Source organism: Glycine soja, chromosome 6 (genome assembly GCF_004193775.1).
Source record: "Glycine soja cultivar W05 chromosome 6, ASM419377v2, whole genome shotgun sequence".
Classification (NCBI taxonomy): domain Eukaryota; kingdom Viridiplantae; phylum Streptophyta; class Magnoliopsida; order Fabales; family Fabaceae; genus Glycine; species Glycine soja.
This window is the reverse complement of record NC_041007.1, coordinates 25876758-25882320: the sequence shown is the minus strand read 5'-3', so window position 1 is coordinate 25882320 and position 5563 is coordinate 25876758. Positions and strand designations below refer to the sequence as shown.

The window sequence follows — 5563 nt, the reverse complement described above, 5'->3', positions numbered from 1 at the left end:
TGATGCTTTATCTCTTTCTTTGCATCCCAATTAGTTCCACTCCCCCAAATTTGGGGTAAATTTGCCTTCAAGCATATGCTCTCCTAGAATCTAAACAAGGTATCTATAGATAATCATTCATGTTCAGGGTTCAATTATTGATAAAATCATTCAGCTCAAAAAGGGTGCAAAGGGTACAGTTATCATTCAAGGTAAGCTTTTTGGTCAAAAGGCTTGTGTATGCACAATCATGGCCTTCATCGTGTCCTCATCTATACATTTCATTCTAAAATTCAGAGATTGATGCAAAGATTATTACTCACAACAAGTCGTTCACTCACAGTTTAAGTTCACACTCTCACCGTTTTTGGTTCAAGCTTCTCTTTCTTAATCAATCTGTCTACTGACTAACAATTCTAATTGCAAGTTCTCATTCTTGTTCTTTCTTTGTCTAACATACACACTTGCTCGAACTCATGAAAAGAAACATAGACTCCATCACAATCATGCATTCAATTCAAAACCAAATCATACACCAATTTTCATAAAAAGAAAAAATTGTTTTACTACCATGTCATCAAAATCAAGCCAAACTATTCCATATGCTTTAGAATGAGCAAACCAACTAACCATAAACAAAACTAGCAGTGTATATAAACATAAAAGAAAAATTGTACTGAACCCATAATCATAATAATAATAAACCAAAAAGCAAACAAAAAGCATCATCAGGAATTAACAACATCAATAGTGTTTTACCGGCTCTGGTCTCTGCAGATCTTCACACACAAATTCTCTCAAACTCTCTGGAACTTGGACCTTTTTCTCTCTAGAAAACCGTCACATGCAAAAGCTCCTTGAGCAAAATTGCTAAACTCCCTTCTCAAAATCTGATTTCAGGCTTAAATAAGTGGCTTTGTTCATGCTTGTGCGCTTAGTGCAATTCTGAACCGCTTAGCGCGCATTAGTGAATTTTGGCTTAGCGTGACTTTTCTCGCTCAGCGGATGGACCGAAGCGGTGCGCTTATCGAGATGGCCCTTCGCTCAGCGAACAAGCACAACACATCCTTCTTCCAAATTCTTCCTTGCGCTTAGTCGAGGAATGTTGCGCTCAGCAGATGGCTCGCTAAGCCAACAAATTGGCTTAGCAAGAGGGTGAAAATGAGCACTTCAAAATTTGCCTAATTATCCCGAAATTGAGAGAAAATGATTATTAAATATACAAAATGGAAGTACTAAGTATTTATTACCTATCTTTAACAAAAAGTAATTATAACACTACAAAATAACCATAAATTGGAGGAGTTTGATACAATTTACACAAGTTTTATACACAAAAGTTAGTCGTATTCATCGACTAACAAAAACACAATTAGATTTTCTCTGACAGGGCTAGGTAGCTAATTGCATGCTTTTCCACAAGCATTTTCAACCTCAAATGTATGTGGTAAGATGGAATATATGGTGCTAGGTATAAAGAAAATATTTCATTAAGGTGTTGTTATCTATGGACCTACATAAAACTAAAGTTATTCAATAGTGCGGCTCACTATGATGTGCTTATGTAATGCCTGCATCATTAACAATTAGATTATGTTAAAATGGGTGTATACTATGTAGTTCATTAAAAAATGTCAGTGTGTGGTGGAGAAACTGTACATGCTAATAAGAGGATCCTCTGATGAGTGTTTGCGAGCTTTATCTGGATTTTACCTATGTTAAAATGATAAATATCTGAAATGCTAGCTTGTAAAATATCAATCTTGATTCTTGAGTAATTAGAGGAGCAAACATAGTTATCTTTTTCTTGTTTTTGGAATTAATTATGTGTATTTCAAGCCACTTTTTTATTTCCTAGTTAATTCTTTAATTAGCTATTTTTTGTTGTAAAATGCAACAGTTTTTGTTGAAATTAACTGGCTTCATTTTCTTATAATCATGACATTTATGTTCCATGTTGGATTCCAAGCTACTCTGGTAACTTGGCTTCTGAATGTAATGTTTCTTCTACTTTAATAAAAATAATCAGGTTATGATCAGTTTGCCATATCACAAAAAGGGCCCCAAGACACTACTGATGAACATTGCACCATCTTCTATGATAAGGACAAGGTATTAGATTGTTGAGTAGTATAACTAGTACAACTTTTTGAATTCAACATGTTGGAGAATAACTTGATTGATAGTTGTTAGTCTTTGCTTAAATGAAGGTAGGGCTTGTAGAAGGTGGAACCTTTTGGTTGTCTGAGTCTCCTTCTGTACCCAGAAACATGTCATGGGGTTCCAAATTTTGTTGCAATGCAACATGGGCTATATCCTTGTTTTTGATTATTTAGAAAAACCAATGCCAACTTCACTTTTTTTCAATTTTTTATTTTTAAGACACTAAGTTGAGAAAATTTTTGGTTATTTGACATGATGTCAACATATTTCAACTTAAAGGGGTTGAATTCCCAGGATTTTCATTTTAGATAGTGAATAAAAACATGGATAAGTTTAGTTCTCGAGTTCACAAAAAGAGCGCTTTACTCACATGGCAGCACATTGCATCCTTTCCTCCTAGCCTTCCAGTTGTGTACTTGGAGAATTCAACACGCAAAAGGAATCAACAACTAGACGCCTTCTTCTTGGAAGTTTGAGGTATTTTCTTAGTACATAAATTTTTACTTGATATGTATTTCTTACTAGTACCTCAAAGTTCACATTTCTAGGATAAGTATAGATTATTTTCTATTGTTGAGATCTAACTTTGTGGTGCTTAATTTCAAAGTAGTTTTAATTTGAATAAGTCAAAATTATGATTGTGTTATTATAGATAAGTTATTTTCTGATTCTAGTTTCTAATTATCAACAACATCTCCTAAAATCAAGGGGTATTATCTTTTATTTAGTTCTCTCAATGTATTTAAATATGAGTTTCATTCAATAAAAATATAAGCTTTTATAGTTCCCAAATAGACTCTCACATTTCCTCTTTTGCTACTTCTCTGTTTTAAGTTTTCCTTATCCTAAAACTAAAACCAACAACTTTGTGCTATGAGCTTTTGTGTTCTTTTAATATGGATGGAAAAGTAGTGATTTATGTAAGTGTAACTATTTTACTATACAAGAAATGAAGTTGTCCAATGGTTTACTTTGATTGAATGCAAAGAGCATGGTGTAGTAGGGGACATGTGGGATGCATGGCCTTGTCCCCATGTAAGGAAAAATGTATCTTTAATCCACACTTATCATGGATTCAAGGGTACTGCTATGTGCTTCTACACTTCCATTCTAAGCATTATTCTACTATTGTGCCATTTACTAAGTGTTATTATTTGGTGTCGTTAGGTAACAAACAAGAGCTCTTGAAATCCTATAGTTAATTTTTTGAGCCCTTTGCCTTTGTTGGGATTGCCAAACATAGTATCATCACATTGATTGGGTTCTTTTTAGAGGTAGGTCTCTAATTCTAGCTTCATGTGAAATGGTGAATGATAACATTGATGGGTGTTATCCATCCTCCCATTAGCCTATATTTGTTGAGTTTATGCTTCCCCAAACAGTAAGGATGTTGGTACCACCTATGCAGTAGCATTAAAATTCTATTTTTCTATACTTTTTGGTTCTCCCTTGAGTAATTAATTATTACTATTAGCAATTTGTTTCCTACCTATGGAGATATATTGGTGGTTGTTTCCAACTTTCTATGATCAATGTCTTCTTATTAGCAAAATTATGTATCAACAATTCAACACATTGCCTCCATAGCTTGTCAATTGTGAGTTATTTGTGTGTCTTCTTTGTTTAATGAAATTTTTTCTTACCACCAAGCATGTGGACCAATTGGTGTGGGGTGTGTTGTGACATCCAGGAAAATTCTACCCGGAATTTTTGTAAACGGTGCATTTTGAATGATTATATATATATATATATATATATATATATATATATATATATATATATATATATATATATATATATAAGTATTATTCAGTGTATATGCATATATGTTCTTGATAGAAGTAGGAATAGTGGGGGCAAGATAAGCGGGTTAGGCTAATTAAGGAAGAGAAATCCATAACTGGGAGGTTATGGGTTAATTCTTAATTAATTAGTCTAAAAATCATCGTTTTGCGTGCGACTTAAAACTTAACAAAACCAACCTCTGAACCACACTCGGGGTTTTATTCTGAGCGTTTTGATATATATATATTGACTACTTTCGAAAACTGGCCCTGACGGACGCAGAGAAACACGAGGAACTGGAACCAGAGAAATGACACGCAAACCGAGGTAGGATTTAAGCGTTTCAAAGGTCAGATTTTTTTCTCACTTTCTGTGGCTGTGTATGGGTCACAATCAAAAGAGAAAGTGGACCCTTTTTACTTCACTCAAATGGAGACATGTGGCATAGCTTAAATAAAATAATAAGAAAAGAGGAAAAAGGCTTTTTAAAACTAAAAAGCAACTCTCTCTCTCCTCACTCAGCCCAATTTCAGACAACCCTCTCTCTCCCTCTCCCTCACGTTGCTTTTCTTTCTCCTTCATTCTCCATTGAAGCTCCAAACAAAGCTCCAACCTTTGGCCATCATTTCTGCTCCAAATCCCGAAAGGAGGGCATTTTCGGAGTCGTGAAGCGCATCTCTACGTGTGGGACTTCGAAATTTCAGGTTTGGGTGGACTTCTTTCCCTCTTGATTTTCGTGGGTATGGGGTTTTGGGAGATATGATGGGTATCTTTGCTAGGTTTCTGCTTCATGATAGTTATTTGTGAAGAAATTTGTTGAAAGCATGTTGAACTTGCCATGTTGGGATGAGTTATACATACCCATTTTGTTTTAGGGTTTTTATGATGATGCTTGTGATGCTTATGTGCTGAAATTGCTTATGGAAAACTGTTAGAGATGAAGGGTAGAATTAACCTAGGGTTAGAAGGTGAGAATGTGGTGTTATGAGTGGAAAAAGAGTGAGGCTTTGAGAGTTGGAAGGTTAAATCTGGATTCTGTGGTAAATGGAGGTTAGAGTGAGTTAATCCTAGCTTGAAATGTCTTTTAGGACTTATGAGAAAGCCTGGGCTGTGCTAGAGAGGAAAACAAATGACCAAAGTGAACAAAGAGCCATTTCTAGGGTAAATTTGGGTGTTGAAGAGTCAAATTTTGATTCGGTGAAATTTTAGGCGTAAATCCAGTCTGAACAAGTTTAAATTGATGTTATAGACTTGTGTGAGGTGAGAGTTTGCTTCAAATTTATCCCATTCTCAATTTCACTTCTCAAACCTAGAAAATCCATTAAATTGAGGGGTTTTGGACACCTAGATTTTGTGTTGCTGTGTTTTGAAGCTTGACTTTGGTTTAGACACGATTGATACATGATTTGGGACTTGTAGGATTTGATTTGGGCAAGATTGGAAGAGGGAAAGTGTGATTTTCGAAATCTGCACTTTATGCAGAATTTTGCTGTGAGATTGTGCAGCAGAATTTTGCATAAGTGCAGAAAAGTGCTATGTTTTGCTGGTTGTAGAAAGAGTAGTGCAGAATGAGTTCTAGATGTTTACTAGCAGATCCCAACGGTCAAAATGTAGGTTTATGTACTAGAGACTTCCA

The 5563-nt window shown here is 35.0% G+C and overlaps 1 pseudogene; it reads left to right on the top strand.

The window, feature by feature from the left end:
• Positions 1 to 1431: 1431 nt before the first annotated feature.
• On the top strand, positions 1432 to 3553 carry LOC114416037 (annotated as a pseudogene).
• Positions 3554 to 5563: the final 2010 nt, after the last annotated feature.